Source organism: Athene noctua, chromosome 3, assembly GCF_965140245.1.
Source record: "Athene noctua chromosome 3, bAthNoc1.hap1.1, whole genome shotgun sequence".
NCBI lineage: Eukaryota > Metazoa > Chordata > Aves > Strigiformes > Strigidae > Athene > Athene noctua.
In genome coordinates, this window is record NC_134039.1 from 85,905,049 (window position 1) to 85,924,824 (window position 19,776).

The 19,776-nt window shown below is 45.3% G+C and overlaps 1 long non-coding RNA gene across 1 annotated transcript; it reads left to right on the top strand.

Annotated features, from left to right (window-relative positions):
• Window positions 1-259: 259 nt before the first annotated feature.
• LOC141958746 (uncharacterized) lies at window positions 260-19,428 on the top strand. Its single transcript, XR_012633323.1, has 5 exons — window positions 260-391; window positions 622-834; window positions 6,073-6,234; window positions 18,059-18,245; window positions 19,280-19,428. It is a non-coding gene; the product is annotated as an uncharacterized LOC141958746 (long non-coding RNA).
• The last annotated feature ends 348 nt before the right edge of the window (window positions 19,429-19,776 follow it).

The following is a 19,776-nucleotide window of genomic DNA, read 5'->3' on the forward strand; positions in this document are numbered from 1 at the left end:
CGCTCGCCGTAACCCGTCCCCCGCCCGTAGAACCCGGCTCCTTATTGGCTGCGGGGGCGTCGCTATGGAGACCGCGCACCCCCGCGGCCGGGCGGCGAGGTACCCGGAAAGGGTGCGGAAACTTTTTGGGGTTTAAACTTCGGGGTTGGGAGAGAGAGACTACAACTCCCAGCATGCTTAGCGCCAGGAGGCGGGAGGGCTGCGGGGGCTGCGCTCCCGCGCGGTGCCCGCCGGGTAATGTAGTTCTTACACCCCGCGGGCCGCGGGGCCGCCCTGAGGACGGGGAAGTGTCGTCCCTCACGGGCCGCTGGGGTTCACCCGGGACTCGGCTCCGCTCTGAGGGGACTTTCGGGATCCCCCCCCAACTCCAGCCCTGCGTGTCCCGCTGGGGGTAAGCGCGGGAGGGGGGCTCCTGCCCTCCCTCAGCGAGGCCGCGCTAATGGCGCCGTGTGGGGTGAGGGCTCCGGGCTCCTGCTGGAGCTGTGGGCCTGAGCTGCCGCCTCATCCCATTTTCCACATCACAACAGCATAAAATTACCATTAGCGCAGCCCCTTTGGGCATGTAATTTTCTTTCCAAGAGATAAATAATGTTAATAACGCATGATACATTTTCTTTTCAGCCGACAATATAAACTGCATCTGGATGCGGCTGTTCTGGGAGGAAAATCCCCCCTGTAGATCCCCATCGCCCGGCTTGATGGTCAGAATTGCAGAGGCGTGTGCTGGGAAGACATCTGAAAGCAGAAAATGGTGTTCTCTAGTGTATAATATCAGAAAAAAATACAGCGTTCTGGATGCCAGTGGTGTCAGACGCATCTTTGAATTTCTCTGAGGTGAGAAGTACCTTTACAACACTGGACTGTATGAATATACATTGTTTTGTCCTCTACCATCAGGCCTCTTCGCTTGTTTTGCCCAATGGAGCCTCAGTCTTCTGGGAATTCTTGACACTGGCAACATACAAATAATAATAACCATGATATTTGGGAAACTTTTCTCTTTATCCCCCTTCTAAGCCCGTTCATCTGCTTGCCTCAGGGAAGGAGAGCCCGTTTGTACCAAAGTGACACTGATGCCTTCTACTCCCTTTACAAGAAATTTGTCCCAAAGTGTTTACACAATGATCACAACGGATCATTGCAGGCTGTGTCATCTGACTCATTTCACTTCTCCGAATCGATGCAAACATCGTGTTGGTTTCATCAACAGAACCGCTCACATGTCCTTGATATATTTTCAAGCAATTTTTATTTGGATGTAAAGTGTATATCAGCCAACATTTCAGCAGTATCTGCCTTCCTTGGGGCTTAAGATATTGCTGAAGCATTGGCTGACAGCCACTTTACTACCAAATAAAAATTGCTTGAAAATATATCAAGGACATAGGAGCTGTTCTCTTGAGGTACATGACATGATGTTTATGCCTGGTTTTATAGATGTTAAACAAGTTTCTATGAGGGGGCACTATTACGAATTCGACACCCTGGTAACTGTATTTTTTAAGGGAATAACTGGTCTGTGCATCTATCTGTCTTGATATGGTGTGAGCACCAACAAACTGAGGGTATTGAATTTTCTTTTTTTCTGCACTGGGTATGTTTTTAGAGAGTCAAATTGTATTTATTCACTCAGTGACGTAACTGTTGTGAAAATGCCCATCTCCAAATCAGAAGCAGCTCTTCTAATATATTTGTCCCCTGTTGGAAAATACTCTCAGAAAGATTTATATTTAGGAGTTAAGGTTTTAACAACAGCTATTTTCTACCAGGGGGTTTTATGATTGTTTTGTATGACTTGAAATTACAGAACACTGTAACATATGCATAGATTTCAGGAGGGGGAAAAAGAACAAATGGGCTGAATTACATCTCAAAATTGCTTTGGGTCATTTTGATATGTCTGTAAGGTTCACTCACTGTAGAAAGAGCAGGACTGAGGTACCCCAGAATTTATGGCTCCCCTATAATAGGTGGGAATGAAAGACTGTTTGCTGCAGGCCAGAGCTATCTATATGTCAGAAGCTTTTCTCTGTGGACTGTCAAACCTATCTGAGAGCTCTTTCAAGGACATTGCTGGATGAAAAAAGTATTAGAAATTAATGTTAGAAAAGACTATAACAAATTTGCAGTCCAAAAAAAAATTCGTTAATGACTGGCAAATAAACTCATGTCTAATTCACAACTCTTACAAGCAATTTGCAAAAAGAAAAAGCAGTTGTTCTGTGTATAACTTCAATTTATATGTTCACATAAACAATATACTTATTTTAAGAGTAGTGTCTATCAGTGAGGTACAAGGAGTTGACTGCCATGTGGCATAGAAAAACCCAAACCTTGTTTAAACTAGTACAGGCAGGGGCAGTAATCAAAACATCAAAACAGAGCTCAGCATTGAATAATTTGTTACTACTCAGGGGTGTTAATCAGTCTACAGGAGTTCTGTGCAGCTAAGCCAGGCGCTTTTGATATGTGTGTTACCTCAAATACCTGCGTCCCGCTCCAGCCAGCGTAAAACTCAAGTGACATGCCCAAGGTCATTCAGTGCCAAAGCAGCAGGACACTGGTCTTCTGTATCAGCTCTCTTCAGTGGTTACTAGAGATTACATTTCTACCAGGGGAAAAGATAATGCAAGAGCAGAACGACAAATAAAAATGTAGCGATCAATACAAAACTATTAACTGCTGATGATTCTTGTTTGATCTGAACCCGTTACTGACTTGTGTAAGCAGAAAATCCATCTCAAACTGATAAAATTCAGGTATTTCATTATGTATCTGAAAAACAGGCAGCAGCTTCTTAGGTTAAAAACATTTCCTTCTCTTGGTGCTGTGTGCTTTTCCACATACCCTGCATGGTTTTATGGCCAAGTGCTAAATGCTGTATCCATTGTTAAAAAGCAGTGCTGTTGTCCAATCTTGTTTGTCCTTCACTGGACATACTCCTTTCTGGTAGAAATATTTCGTCTACCACTTAATATTCAAATTGTTCGCTATAAAGTATAACCAAAGAGTAATGAAGGACAGCATCACTAGACATTCACAAACAAATAAATCCTAACGAGCCCAGGAACCAGTTACTATTAAATTTCAGACTCTTGTCTCAAGAACTTAAAAAATGCCATGAAAACACTTGATGGGTGAGGTGACATATAAAGGCTCATTGCACACCTGCTGTGAGTTTTTATCCTGCAGAGGATCATCTTGCTCGGTCACTGCCACGGTGAGCGTGTTGTACCGTATGATTTTCCCTGGTTATCCCTTGATGGTCACCTATTCCTTAGAAATGTTCAGCATGGAAGGGCTTTGATAGTACCTGGGTTGCTCCTTATCAGCAATGACCATTATAGCAAAGTCTGCAAGTTCTCAAAATCTGGAAATTACTCTTTCCTGTTGGATGTAACAGTCCACAGTGCGTTCTGCCATAAGATGAGATTTCATGAGTAAATAACGTCTCTTTTGTACAGTTCTGCTGTGCCAAATCCTGCTTCTGTTGGTGCTATTGGCATGAGTTTCAGTACCTGTTGTAACTGGAGGGCAAATTAAGCTAAGCCATCACATTCCTCTAAATAAACTTTGCAAACATATTTGAAGGCCTAGTTCTATAAAGGGCAGAATACCTGCCCTTTCAATCCCAGTTCACCTCCTACAGAAGCTAAAGGAGCACGGCTCATCTCAGAATCAATGCTTCAATCATTGTTTCACTTTTCACAGCCAGTGTTTATTTCTCGTTAGTTCAAGACAAGAGCGTGCCTGAATTTTGCCACATAGCAGCACCCCGTTGGCAGTGGTTATTGTTACCATAAATCCGGCCTCAACGGAACCCTCTAAGACTTAGACTAAGTTTTAGAAAGCAGGCATTCTTTACTGCAGCGCTGGATGCTCGGGGGATCACTCCACCTAACGTGCAGACACTAAAACAAAAGTTCATCCTTTATATAGCTTATAGATGTGAATATTCATACATTTTCCAAGAACTCTCCACCTTCCCGCCTATCTACTACATTTACATAATGCTGGCGTTGCAGAACTACACAACACATGCACGAGGGTCTTGGCTGGTTGTCAGTGGTTGCTTGGGGACCTAGCCCCCTACTCCTTTTTCCCTTTTGGAGTCTTTTGAGGACAATTTCTTCTCGTTGGATCTTTCCCAACTCTGTTGTCTGGCCAAGTTGTTCTTTCTCATCCGCCTCATTTGAGCATTTCTGCCAGGGTGTATCTATTCTCAAGGTTAGGATATCGTCTCTGTACACTTCAATCAGTCAGGCCTTGTTAACTACAAAGTTAATCATTGTTTGGTGAAAGAATTTCTCAACATTTTCCCCCTTTGAGATTTCCAGCTATACACAATTAGGTACAACAAAACCTTATAAGGTATAAGAAATGCTTCTCTTATTACTAATTGTTACAGGCCTCAACTTTCAGGCACTAACTACTTGGAGGCATCAGCTAGCAGGAGTCATTACCAGCTGATATTGCTGGCAGAGTCCTATCTGCATGGTTTGGCTGAGGCCAGCTGGAGGAGTTTCACTAAGGCCAAATGCCAGGTTCTGTCCTTGGGCCACAACAACCCCCAGCAGGGCTACAGGCCTGGGGAGGAGTGGCTGGAGAGCTGCCGGTCAGAGAGGGACTGGGGGGGGTGAGAATGAGCCAGAGTGTGCCCAGGGGGCCAAGGAGGGCAACGGCATCCTGGCTTGTGTCAGCACTGGCGTGGCCAGCAGGGACAGGGAAGGGATCTGAGCCCTGTGCTGGGCACTGGGGAGGCCGCCCCTCGCTGCGTGGGTTCAGTTCTGGGCCCCTCACCCCAAAAAGGCCATTGAATGACTCGAGCGTGGCCAGAGAAGGGCAACGGAGCTGGGGCAGGGTCTGGAGCACAGGTCTGCTGGGGAGCGGCTGGGGGAACTGGGGGGGTTCAGTCTGGAGCAGAGGAGGCTGAGGGGAGACCTCCTGGCCCTCTGCAACTCCCTGCCAGGAGGGGGCAGAGAGGGGGGATGAGTCTCTGGAGCCAAGGCCCCAGCGCCAGGCCCCGAGGGAATGGCCTCAAGCTGCCCAGGGCAGGGTCAGGCTGGCTCTGAGGAAGGATTTCTGTGCAGAAGGGGCTGTTGGGCGTTGGAATGGGCTGCCCAGGGCAGGGGGGAGTCCCCGGGATCCCTGGAGGGGTTGAAGAGTCGGGCTGAGCCAGCGCTGAGGGATCTGGGGGAGTTGGGAACGGTCAGGGGGAGGGTCATGGTGGGGCTGGAGGAGCTTCAAGGGCTTTTCCAACCCAGATGATTCTGGGATTCTGTTTCCTGAGCCATCAAGGTTAACAACCTGATCAATGAATAATGATGAATTATTCTTATTTTTCTAAGCAAAAGAAGAAGGTGAGTTCAACTCATCACCTCCATTGCAGTAGGGGGGCTGGGTTTCTAGTTGGTGTCCAAGACAGCTCCGTGTGATGTGTGCTATCCACAGGCCACCGCTGCTTCCGTGAGATCGGTTCTAGAGTAGCTGGGATACTTTATTAATCTTTATTTCTTTCTTGGCCATTAGGCACTGTACGTTGGATTATGGCTGCATATATCACCCAGGGATCCCTGCACTTTCCGCAGAGGGCAGCCTGGATTCCACACCTTGCAGCACCAGCCCCAGGAAGCTGTTGCAAAGCTAATTTAGTTAACACGTATCGTGCAGTTCAGGACCTTCAGATTTACTTACGGACTTCGAAGTGTAATATATTAATATTATGTCATATTAATATGTGATTATTTATGTTGATATACTTTTATCTGACTGGTGTGGTTCCCATCAGTAGCAAGTGAGCTGCAGAATTTGTAGCCAGCCTGACTGTCATCTCCAAGACCAGATTTGATTCATGGTCTCATTTCCTGTTTTCCCTCCCGCTGCTCACAGCCCCTTTTTTTTTTTTTTTTCCTTCTCCATAGTCCATTTATTAAATGTAGAGTTAGAAACACAATTAGAATTTACTCATCTCTATAATATCTGAATACTAAATCTTTGGAACAATGAAAATTCTTTCCCAAACCTGTTTTATCTGGTTGTCTGGTCAGCTGATGAACTTGGCCTTCTTTACAGATTGAACAACTGAAAATGAAACACCGGATTTGATCAATTCTAAGCAATGACTGTCTGAATAAGTCTGAAATTCCCAAGCACTGCAAAAAGACCTGCAAGCACAAAGGCACAGCAAAAATATTTTCTTGGCATCCTGTATCACTGGCACACCAAAAGGAAAAGGTAAAGTCCCAAACTAAGGAGAGGGCAGAGTCTCCTGCGGACCGGGAAAAGGGTTCCTCTTGAATCTATGCTAGGAAAAGTGGGTTCTGCTTTGAAAACATTTATGCATGTAAAGACAGTTGTTGAATATTTGCAGAATTCAGGTTTGGTTTTCAGAGGTGCCAGCCCTGTGCCACATACATCCCCTGTCCTGTGCCACCTGAGGAGTTTCTGAGCTGGAGTCTTCCTAAGAGCAAGAGCCAGAGCCAGTGGAGAGATAAGCTAAGACTATTTCCCTGCCTTTCCAGTACACCACAGGTGTACTACTCAATGGAACCCAATATTCTGGCAAAAAAAAAAAAAAAAAAAGAAAACAAAAATCAAATTATCATTTGTAGAACAGATTATTAGAACATTTGTTATGGGGGAACATCTGCAATCCAGACACAGCTGGGAGTCTTGCAGAAGGAGCTGAACTCCCACTTCGACAGTAAAGTTGTTAGGTTGTTAGGCTCCGGTTTGCTTTCGCACTGCTCTCTGCATTAATTCTTTCCACTGTGGCAGATCAGATGAGGCACATGAAAGGGTTTCTATACCTAGGTTATAGTCACAGTTTTATAGGCCATGGGAATATCTTTTCCAATTGGAGAGCATCTGAGAACATTTCTAAGTGGCTGGTATATCTTCTACAAATGGGTTTTTCCAGTTATTTCAGCAGAGGCGCAGGGTGCCAAGCCTGTGGTCTGTCTCACAAGTGGTTCATGTGGTTTATGACAACGGCCTACTACTGCTTTTAGCTAACAGAATTACACTTCTAGGTGGTGTCTCTGGTACAGAAGGCGGAAGATGCTGGTGTTCAGACCTCGCAGGAGATCGGTGCATTACAAAAGTTGCACTGTAACTGGCTGGAGGCTCCGTGTTTTGAATGATGTTTCTGTTACATGTCGTGGCCCAAGCACAGCTCACATCTCCCTCTAGAGGCTGGTCCTCTAGTCTTAAACTCTAAATTAAACTTCAATCAGGCACCCAAAACCTGAACTACCTTTAGAGATGACTCATCATCAATTACGGAGGCAATCCAGGGCAGCTGCATTGCTAAGGAAGACATCTCAGTTATGTACCTAAAATTAAGCAGTCCCACAGCCTCACACTGCTAACATAGTTAGTCAAGCTGTTGTCTGTGCTGAAGAAATCGGGCTCGGTCCCTCCTGACAGCCCAGGTACATGCAGCAAGCCTGCATTCATGCTGCTTTCTGTGAAAACAACTGTAAGGAAAAGCCTAATCACCTGGCTGTGGTAATGACAGGCTCAGGATGCTGTTACACTGAAATTCATGTGATGGACAATAGCAGAACACACCTCTTGAGTAGAGCTAAGAATTGATTGTTAGCCCAGATAGCATTGCAAGTCTAGTAGTCTGAACTAATGAATGTTTTTCAAGTCTCATCAGTAATGCAATTTAATTTTTTCTATTAAAAAAAAAAAGCCTTCCTAGACTTATGTCTGGTGTGATGCTCACCCTGCCTGAGTCTCTGCATCCCAGGGGGTGACAGGATCAGTCTACCTCAAGCACAATCAGGGAGAAGGTTACACGTCAACACCACCCTGAGCTCTTCCCTGGCAGCAGTGTGATGTCTGTGGTGAGGTCTGTTCCTCCTCGCTCTCAGGTTCCCCCAGGGGTACCTTCACCCCCCCTCTCCCCACCGCCTGTTGCCCAGCCCCAGTGGCAGAGCTGCCCAGCGCCCAGCCCGGGCACACCAAGGGCTGGTGTTTGCTGGGCAGGGCCTGCCCGGGGCGGCAGCCCTTGGCCATGGGGGGTGTCCCCAGCGCTGAGCTCAGGCAGGTCCTTGGGGATCACACTTGTGATCCCAGGGACACCCAGCGCAGGGCACGGCAAGCACAGAGACGTCCTGTGGGACCCTGTGGTGTTGGGTGAGTGCAAAGCCCACGGCCTTCTGCTACTGATGGCAAAAATCACGTTTACTATGCTATAGTATAAATGCAACAAGGTCACTGGTTGAAAAATTAGACTATCAAACATTCTTGAAAGAAACAAACATGTTTGGACATACAGAGCAGTCTTCAAATGGGGCAGGATTTCACCTCACTTCAAATTCTAAAAGCCTGTGAAAAACAAAGAATGAAAATTCAGGTTTATCTATTTTTAACAAATTACAATGCTTCTGGTAATACAAAGAAGGAAGCTTTTTGTTTCTGCTTTGTGTATTGGGTTTTTTTCCAGAACTTGTCTCTTTAATACACAGAAAGGTCTAAGGGACTGCAGAAATTAATTGCTTAGTAGAGGTTTACAACAGACAGATTGTACCAGAATCCACCAAGAGATCCGTGGATTCAGGTGATCATTGAAGACAGGGGGTTGCCTGTCAGAGGTGGTCTTCTGTGCCTGGCTTCATTGGAGTTGCCTTCGTAAATACACGAGTGGCAGGGACTGCAGCACATAGCCGGGTTCCAGCTGCTTCAGTACAAAAGCAAAAGGATTTAGTATTTAACATCAATGTCAGCAGAAATGTTTCATGACCTTCAACAGGCCTCTGCCCCCTGTGGAGTTATTCATCAGAAAACTTGGCTGGGCTGTAGCATCATCTTGGACACATTCAAGTGCCTCCTGCAGAGAGCATCAAGGACTCGGGGACTTAGCATTGATAGTCTCTCTGGCCTCGCTCCACTGGTGCCTGAGTCACAAGGGCTGGGAGCTGCATTTTTAGAAGCAGTTTTTTGATCATTATCTATCCTTGCTGCTCTGAAGAGAGATCTGAAGTAATCTCTGTTAATATTCACTTCTTCCACTGCATCATTAGACACCTCCCTCCTTTCCTCAACTTTTTGGGGTCTGAAATGTACAATTCTTCCCTGGAAAACTATAACCTGATATTTCTGTTTATTATTTGTGTTTCCTCAACACCTAGGAAGATCAATCATGGCCTACACAGTGGTCAAATGGGAAACAGTATGTTTGTGGTGAGCTTCATAGGAACATTCAAGAGTCTAGACTTGGAGGGATAGGCTGTCCATGGGGACCTGGGCCTGCTTCTCCAGACAGCTCTAAGGCTACATCCCAAGTGACACATGAACCCTTTATTACTGAGGAGCTCAGCCCCAGCCCGGAGGTCTGGCCAGCATGAAAGAGGAAGGAAAGAGAGGAAAGATTAGAACAGAAGCTACTTTTCTACTATGCAAGCTGGGATCTCCTTGAGGGAGCACGTAGAGAAAAACTCCGAGGTCATACAGGATGAGGCAGTCTTTTACTATCCCCCGGCAAGATGGCAAAGGGGGTCAGAAAAAATTCAGGGTGCTTGGGTACAAATATTAACAGTCTTCACCTTTTTGTCATGAAAGTTTCACTGTGACCTGCATTGTTGCCTATTAGTGAGATAGGGAGATCCTTCTACTTCTATGCTGCTATTGTCCTGAATCCCATCCCCAGTCCCTCCTGCAGACATGAGGGGAGTCACCACGTCCTGGGACATCACCTCCACTGTTACTAAAAGGGACTTTTTTCTTTTACTATAGTACAGCTTGTCCGGCATGTCCAACATGTTGTCCAACACAGTGTGAAACAGCATTCTCATACGCTATAAAGGAAACTTAAAAACAATGTAGAATGCAACTTGGAAATGGTGTCGGATGCATGCAGAACTCTTCAGAGTTGGAAGGTAATCTTTGGTAGCTTGCTGTTCAAAAGAAAAAGCAATACTTAGCAGCCCTGGATGGTGACTTCATTGAAACCTTTCCGAGGTCATTTCCACAGGGAAATTCATAGCCTCAATCTTATGGCTGAACTCTGGGAGAAGGGTAAACCTTTGGTTAAATCCAGTGGCCTGTGCTTTATTAGAGGAAAAAGGAGCAACATCACTTTGCTACAAATTGCCTAAAGCAAGAAATACTTTATTCTCCAAGACAACTTAATTTCATGTATCCAAAACCAAAATGGAGTAACAGTCAGGTTGTTTCTTTACACGATTCTCTTGAAAAGTTTTCCCCAGGGAGATCACAGTTCTTTAATTGAAATGTGCCTGTATTTCTTTTATCTCATTATAGTAGCTTTAAACAAGATATAGTCTGTGGGAATCAGTGGGGAGAAGTCCTCTGTTTGCCATCCAGGGTATCCGTTTGCACTGTTTGCTTTTCCAGTAGTAAATTTTCAAAGAGGCTGTCAGCTAACTTGCTAAAGTGCCATAATAATTAAACAGGAGATGAAGCAATTCAGGAGAACAGCAACTAATTTAAGGAGGTGGATTTGCCTGTGAATACAGTGTGAGTGACACCAGTAATGGCATTCTGCCCCAAAAATGTAAAAGTATTCTAGAGGTAGGTGCAGTGCAGATAAGAGCCCAGGAAAACGATTCATTGGTTAAAATAAAGCTTGACAGTGAGTCAGAGAGTTCAGGGTTTCTGTCTTGACAAAAAGACGAGTGATGGGTTATTTGATTATAGTGCTTAAGCACTTTCACAAAGAGAAAATATTGGAGCTTTTCAATCTAATAGAAGAAGGCGTAACAGAGGATGGGTGTTAAAAGAAGAGAAATTCAATTTACAAGATAGATTGGCAAGGAATTGGGACAAACCCAAAGGAATAGGTAAATCCTCTGTCTCCTGCTTGAGCCAGCACAGGGTCTCCTCCAGACAGGCAGAAGTTCTTGGCAAGTGAATGACACTTCATGGCAGGAGGTCAAAGGAGATTATCCAATGACTTCCGCTGGTGTTAAAAAGACTGTACCTGTACCTGCCTAGAACTTCATAATCATCAACTGATCTGCATATCACGGGTACGTGGAAGATCAAGGCAAGGAACAGACTCTAGTACTGCTTTCAAAGTCAGGAATCTGTTCAGATATCATTGGGGGCATCGTATGGAAACGACAGGGTGTAATTAGGGGAACTGCATTATCACAGAATCATTTAGGTTGGAAAAGACCTTGAAGATCATCCAGTCCAACCATTAACCTAACATTGAGAGTTCCCAACTACACCAGATCCTTCCCTTCCTATTATTGCTATCTCATTCCTTACGTTAAAAAAACTCAGCCACTCTAGGCTGGAACTGTGCTTTCCAGAAATCCAAGCTGGCCAAGCCTCAGATGCCTCAAAGCAACCTGTCACACCAATTTCTGTCAAATATTATTCCTTCCACCGGAGGCCAGAGCATTCAGTGTGAGCAGCTGCCAGTACCGGATCTCTGGTCCATTGCTGAGTACGACTGAATTTAACAGACAGGGGACAGCGGTCACATACTGGCCCTTCCTTGAATGATCTTAAAATAGGAAAAGAGCATAAAAAAGATGATGGGAATTAAAGTGGGAAAGAACTTTGATAGTCTCTTTCTTTGGCGTAACCTTGGAAGGGACCACATGGATTTGCCATTCATGGCATTTTCTACATCAACAGATCTAGCCACATGCTTAAAGCAAAGCATATGCTTATATACTTTCTTAATCAGATTCTTATTAAGATTATTAATAAATATATAATGATAATATATTAATATATAATTAATAATTAATTAATCATATTCTTAATAAAACATCTTAAAATGAATATTTCTGCACATGAAAAGCCAATGAATGAAGCCAAGAATATCCTGGGCTGCACCCAGAGCAGGGTGGGCACAGGGCGAGGGGGGGATTCTCCCCCTCTGCTCCGCTCTGGGAGACCCCCCTGCAGGGCTGGGTCCAGCTCTGGGGCACCAACAGCAGAAGGACACGGACCTGCTCCAGCGGGGCCAGAGGAGGCCACGGAGATGCTGGGGGGGCTGGAGCCCCCCTGTGAGGACAGGCTGGGAGAGTTGGGGGGTTCAGCTGGAGGAGAGAAGGCTCCGGGGAGACCTTAGAGCAGCCCCCCAGGGCTGAAAGGGGCTGCGGGAAAGGGGGGACTCATCATCAGGGTGGTAGGGGTAGAACAAGGGGGAACGGGTTTAAACTGAAAGAGAGGAGATTTAGGTGAGATCTAAGGCAGAAATTCTTCCCTGTGAGGGGGTGAGGCCCTGGCACAGGCTGCCCAGAGAAGCTGTGGCTGCCCCCTCCCTGGAAGGGTTCAGGGCCAGGTTGGACGGGGCTTTGGGCAACCTGGGCTGGTGGAAGGTGCCGCTGCCTGTGGTGGTGGGGTTGGACTAGATGGTCTTCAAGGTCCCTTCCGACCAAAACCATTCTGTGATTCTATGATTCTGTAGTATCTGTTGTGGTCCTGTACTGGGGAATGCTTGATCATTCCATGTTTCTGCAGATGTTTAATCACCTTGGGGAATGCTTTTATCTCTAATGTACCACTCATACACCCCAGTGGTGTCAGGTTTGTGCAGCGACGTCTCCAGCTTCTTCTGAGTCATTCTCTTAAATTTGCTCTTTTCCTTTCTGGAAGAAAGCACGCAATCAGCTGCTTGCATGTGCAACAGAGACAATCGTAGCAAAAAACAGCGTAGTGTATGATTTGCCGGGATGGACCAGAATGGTTGAGTCCTCTGTGAAATAGCAGACTGATTAATTATACATGACCCAAGCAGATTATTTACTCAGTGAGAGACTAATACAGCATCTTTTGTCTTATTTTGAGTCTTGCTTGCTAATCTGTTTGATTTGGCAGTTTGTAAATAACTGGTTAATAAAATTTGGGAATATTAAACCTGAGTAGTGAGTAAAGGGCAGACAATGTTCACATAAAAAGGTGGTGAAAGAGCGAGATTTTTTTTCAGCGATTGAAAGGAATAGGTAACAAAGCAGGGAGAGAGAAACAAAGATGGCCATCCAAAATGGAGGTTATAATTTGAAAAAGTATTAATTAACATTGAGAAATACATCCATATAACACACTGAGCTTAAATATCCTTTTGCCCGTTGCTGACAAAGACATTTGAAAAGTTAAGCACCATTATGTACAGATAGAAAAAGTGAGGCACAGAGCAGGAGAGTGTCTTACTCAAGATCACACACACACTCATGGCAGAGCTGAGAGATCCTCAGCGTTTACAATGGGGAGGGGCATTCTGTGGAGCATCCTGACATGTAGTCTGATGCACACTCTCATCCTGTCCCTACCCCATGCTTTTGTTTCCAGCTCTGTTGGGTGCTCCACAAGGTCTCTTGAGCTGAAGGAGTCCACAGCTGGAGGCCCATAACAGAGCTCACCTGCCTCACTGAGAAGACACGGCTGTCAGGGACCCAAATCTACAGACTCTTAAGCCTGTGTTCTGTAGTGTGAGCATTGCCCTCACAGAATCCCAGAATCATCTCAGTTGGAAAAGCCCTTGAAGCTCCTCCAGCCCAAGCATGACCCTCCCCCTGAGCGTTCCCAACTCCCCCAGATCCCTCAGCGCTGGCTCAGCCCGACTCTTCAACCCCTCCAGGGATCCCGGGGACTCCCCCCTGCCCTGGGCAGCCCATTCCAAGGCCCAACAGCCCCTTCTGCACAGAAATCCTTCCTCAGAGCCAGCCTGACCCTGCCCTGGGCAGCTTGAGGCCATTCCCTCGGGGCCTGGCGCTGGCTCCTTGGCTCCAGAGACTCATCCCCCCTCTCTGCCCCCTCCTGGCAGGGAGTTGCAGAGGGCCAGGAGGTCTCCCCTCAGCCTCCTCTTCTCCAGACTGAACCCCCCCAGTTCCCCCAGCCGCTCCCCAGCAGACCTGTGCTCCAGACCCTGCCCCAGCTCCGTTGCCCTTCTCTGGCCACGCTCGAGTCATTCAATGGCCTTTTTGGGGTGAGGGGCCCAAAACTGAACCCAGGAATCGAGGGGCAGCCTCACCAGTGCTGAGCCCAGGGCTCAGATCCCTTCCCTGTCCCTGCTGGCCACGCCAGTGCTGACACAAGCCAGGATGCCATTGCCCTCCTTGGCCCCCTGGGCACACCGCTGGCCACTGTAAATGAGGAACCCGGGGCTGAAATAAAGTAGTATGACCTATAACGTATTTTCTGTCAGCTCTGTTTTAGGAGAAACAAATGCAAAGTTTGCATTTAAACACAGTCACCTTAAAGAATGACGTTACATAGTCAAGCACTCAAAGTTCAGACATGTTGGCGAGCTCCCAGATCATTTTCTGTGCATATGCATGATGGTAGAGTTACACGATCCCGTACTGTTTCCTTCTGCAGGACACCTACTTTCAGTGCGCAGGAGAATGGTGTTCGTTTAATGAGCACCTGTGTGATGGTTTGTTTCCACATTGTGGTTCCGTGTGTGGCCCCATGCTTTATTTTCTGCTCACTATTCAAACCCAGCTCTCAAGGCGGTGATTAATGCTCTCAAGGATTTCTCCATGGCAACGATCAATCTGGCATTCCCTAATTTTCAAGTGCTTCACTTTGCAACATTAACAGTGTTTTCTGTTATAAAGATGTGTTATGTCCTGTATTTTTAATGCAGGGTTTTAGTCCTGGCTGGAAAGCTTAAATTTATATATCTCCTTTGATTTCAAAGATTGCCGAGATAGTAGTAGCAGGATACTTTCCACTCCATATGATGGGGTTGCATGTGATAATTGGGAACACTTTTGTCCTATATTTCTATGTAGGGATAGTAAATAAATGATTACATACTAAAGAGATGCAGTAGCTGATGAGAGTATTGGAGTCTCTTGGACACTGCAGAAGAAGCAGCCAGGTGGTCCATACAGAAATGAATGGGAACAGCAAGAAGCAATTCTCTTTTCAGTCAAAAAGTCTTTGCCCAGCAGTGTACCCTCAGTCAGACCTGGAGGTGCTCCACAGCCAACCAGTATGTAAATTCAGTTTCTATTTTCATTGCTTAGTGGTAACCATCAACAGATGGTATTTTGAAACACTCATAATTTTGGCTAATAGAGTTACTGTTGCCAACTGTCCTGTCCTCCAAGTAACGATTAGATATATTATTATTAATAAATAATACCTAATAATGATACAAACAGTTCAAACCCTGAAGTCCTTAGTCCTAAGCAACTCCCACACTCTTCAATACTTTGTGCTCATATCTTTGGATGAGTAAGTGTTTTACTGCACCGCGCCAAGTCCTTCTTTCTGATCTGCATTACCAATCGTTATTTTTTTTAATACAGATCCTATTGTCATCTTTCAGATGAGCTCTCACCAGTGGGAATTCCATATGGCCGTTAGAAACAGAACTTGCTCATGCAGGACTCAGCCATAGAAACTTTAATCAAAACTTCCATTAAATTCCCAGAGCGGAGGAGCCAAAAACTCTCAGTGACTTTACACACTTGTATCCAGATGGTCCCTTCCAATTCCACAGAATTCAAGTGTTCATTTGAAAGGAAAAGTGAAATCCCATCTTTTATAGTTATTGCGATAACCTTCTGGACATGGCTGGAAGGGGAGCCAATGACTTCTACCTGAGCAAATGTGTGTGGTGTAAGGCCAGTCACTCACAGCAAATTAATTTCTGGTACTACTGACTGTTTGGAAACAGTACATAGTACACTGAGAAAGCAGCAGAAGGTGGGAGAGGATCCAACTTAAGGCCAGTCTTCAAAAAAAGAAAGGAGGATAACCCTGAAAGTCACTATTTGGTGAAAGCAATGCCTACACTCTGTGAAATTAAGGGGAAGAATACAGCAAGAAAAAAACGCACTCAGTGTTATCCTGGAGGATCAGGGAACAGCCAAGTGAAGGGGAGATATATGAGACTGGAGCGACAGGTGCACTACAAGAGTATAATTAAGCAAATCATATTTCAGGACTAAGTATTATATTATTCCAAGTGGAGAGAGACTGAGCTGAAGGAAGGTGCAAATGACTTGCAAGGCTGTGAAGCTCATAACAGATCGTGAAGCTCCCCACAGTCAGTCACAAGATGAAGCCGGGAAATATTGTCCCTCTCTCAATGAAAGCAGCACTCAATTCCATCATAATTAGCATATGCAACATTTTTAGACAACTGCTTAAATAAATAACTGTTTGCTCTTAAGTTCCAGGATTACTCTTAGTGACCGGGTGGGACATACTGTGATTTCCTAGATAGTGCTTCTACTTATACCCAAACTTTGATCATACAGCCCAATTTCATTGGCAGTTTTGCCAGAGAAAGGACTGATGATTGAAAAACTTGGCCCAAAACTTCAGAGCAGCAGTGGCAGTAAACATTAGTCACTGTAGCAAACTAATTTGTTTTCCATATGGCATTTTCAATGGAGTGTGGAAGATTCACAAGTGAAATAATAATTACAAATGAGGAATACTTTGAAAAAAAATGTGGTTTTCTCCCTATGCATCACTTAAAAGGATTTCTAATTAAGTCAATACTTGATTATGCTGGAGATGACATTGGCAGCCAAATTATAGTTTGTTGGGTTTTGTTCTCAGGGAAAAATTGTTCCCAAGGGCAGTAAAATTCCTGCATCTATTCAGCCTGGGGTGCTGCTGAGATGTAAGAGAGGTGAGAGAGGTGTTTAATTCCTGCTGGAAAATCAGGTGGTGAACATTTTCTTAATAATGTTGTTGCCTGTAGTAAAAAATTTTTCTCAGCAAGAAGAGTGTCTGATATTACTGATTAAGCCAAGTCAAAGATGCTTTAAGATATCCTTGGATCTGTACCTGGCTAAACTCAAAGCCAGCTCAGAGCTGGACCTTATAGGCAGGGTAGAAGTAGCTTCATGAGATCTCAGCCCTAACATAATAGCCAGAATAACAGAATACCATATTTTCCTTTCAAATTACTGTTACGGGGAAAAAAAAACCTTACACGTACACTATAAATGGAGCCAAGAATGTGTTAAGCCAATTAATATTTTGAAAGTCTAATATTCCAAACTTTTTAATTAATGTTTTTAAAATCTCACCTATAATGCAATTTAAGTTTTTTCTTTAAAAAAAGCCTTCCTAGACTCTACCCCTTATCTCTGGTGTGATGCTCACCCTGCCTGAGTCTCTGCATCCCAGGGGGTGACAGGATCAGTCTACCTCAAGCACAATCAGGGAGAAGGTTACACGTCAACACCATCCCAAGCTCTTCCCTGGCAGCAGTGTGATGTCCGTGGTGGGGTCTGTTTCTCCTCACTCTTGGGACCACCTGGAGGTACCTTCACCCCCCCTCTCCCCACCGCCTGTTGCCCAGCCCCAGTGGCAGAGCTGCCCAGCGCCCAGCCCGGGCACACCAAGGGCTGGTGTTTGCTGGGCAGGGCCTGCCCGGGGCGGCAGCCCTTGGCCATGGGGGGTGTCCCCAGCGCTGAGCTCAGGCAGGTCCTTGGGGATCACACTTGTGATCCCAGGGACACCCAGCGCAGGGCACGGCAAGCACAGAGACGTCCTGTGGGACCCTGTGGTGTCGGGTCAGTGCAAAGCCTGTAGCTGCCTACTAGTGATGGCCAAAATTACATTTATCAGGTTACAGTTTCAGCCCAGACTCTAGAGCACTGGGAGGTTTGGATCTGAAGACTCAGTTTTAAAATATCAAGTCTAAAATGTGAGTAAGATCTAAGATCTTTTTCAGTTCTCAGTTAACTTTTCAGGCCAGTCTTGTAAGGACATTTTTTCTGCAGGGAGTTATGCAGAGATTTTCTACAAGGAAATGGGAAGAAATATAAGATCATTTTGTTCATACTCCCTTGTAACCAAGGCATTTGACAACTTGTGCTCAAACATTCGTTTTCTGTCTCACAAAGCAGTCTGAGGACAGTCCTCCTTTCTGATTTTCTCTGCCAGTCAATCACAGGGAACTTGCACAAGTGAATGGTGCTACATCCACAGACGACTGAGCTTGTGGAAAGATTTAGAACCCATGACTGTATTTTGGTTGGTAGTACAAATGCTGATTGTACTTTTATTTCTTTCATGCAGCTTGGATCCTGTCTATTCAGATCTTTATACAAATTTGAATTACAGTTCTTATCTTTTAATGGTTGTCTAGCATATGCACGGAGCAGCCATGCCAGAGCCCTGCTCTGAATGCAGAACATCCTGACGGCAGCAGAACAGGGCTGAATTAATTAAATGACCCTCGCTGACAGACAGCTAAGGCCCTAAGCATCAGATCCCATGGGGAAACGTCCACTTCTATCACTTCTACTGTTCGCCAACCTCAAAACACTTTAAGGGTAAGATTTTTAAAAGAGCCTGTAAGAATATAATTCTCCTTTCTTTCACTCACTCTTTTCGAGAGGTGTTGAAGTGCTAAGGCTTGGACAACAGGCCCAAGCCAGAGTTGACCTACAGATGAATCCTGTATAGTTTATAACTGATAACCACTGTGCTAGTAGGTATTGTGCTGGGTTATAACAAACCAGCTACGCTGATGTAAAAAGTGCTAAAGCATTGAAATACTGAAGCCTGAACAACAGGCCCCAAGCCGAAGCTGCTAACTTAGTCTGTAATCATTAACAAAGTATTTAAGCTCGCTAGTGAAAGATGCAGCTCAGACAGAATATAATCAGTAGTGAGGATGAAATTCTAAGAGAATGTATCCAACTCTCCTTGCTCAGCCTTGTTCAAGGCTGAGAACCCACATATTTGGCCTTGTTAGAAACTCCCTTGGTCTTCTCCCCCTGAGCCCTGGCCAGGCTTTGGGTGGAATCCAACAGGAGAATGAAACCAGAAATTTTTCCCTCAAAACAAAGGGGCCAGCTATTCTGGGGGGCTGATTTTTGGTGTATTAAGGCCGGACCCGCTCACAGCGACTTTGGATGCCTCGGCTACGGGGGGACGCAGCGCGTGGGGCTCCCCCCTGGCTGGGAAAGGTTCCCCAAACCCTCGCTGTAACCGGGGCTGCCCAGCGCCTGCGGGGCTGGGTGTGGGAACGGGTGCGAGGGGGGATGGACCTTCCTTCATCACTGCTCTCTCCCTCTCACGTAGTAATGATTTGATGCATTATGCTGTATTTTCCTGTTTCTTGCTTTAAGTGCATTATTCTGCTTTTTCTTACTGCATGTCTTCTGTATTACACTGTTACATTGGTTATCCCCAGTAAGATACACCTACTCTTTTCACTCTGGTGCGTGAGTTTAGTTGGTATCCTTAATCAGCAAAACAGGTGCACAAACCAGACACATTTTTTTGGTCAAGATTAGCCCAGAAAAAGCCACAGGCCACATTTTGCTACATTTGAATATGGACAAACATTTTCTTTTTGCAGATCTGTCCACTCAGTAGGAGGGATCACCAGAAGACATGGTCAAGTCTTTTCTCCCAAGATTTCCTGATTTTCTTTATATATTTGATCCTCTGCCTGGATAGGATCAATTTACACTACCTGTGTGCATTGACTGACATGCAGAGACCCAAGAACACCGAGAAGGTACAATACTGCTTCACTGTTCAAATGTTGTTTCTCACTCTGTTGCAGTTGGTTTTAAAGGGCTCCTTAGAGGTGCTGGTTTGGGATCTGAACAGGCACATCAGACTCATAGCTGACCTCCCACAAGTTCACCTAACAATTAATGATACACGTCTGAATGACTATGAGTCACCAAGACCGTAACTAAGACAATTTTTAGCACCAGCACTCACAGCCAGGTGATGTCTATATGTTTTCATGATGACCTGCTCTGAAAATGAAGGTGAAAGTAGTCTTTAGTCTCAGCCAGTTTGCTAAACAGCATCACAAAGTGGTTCTTTTTGATGCTTCAAATA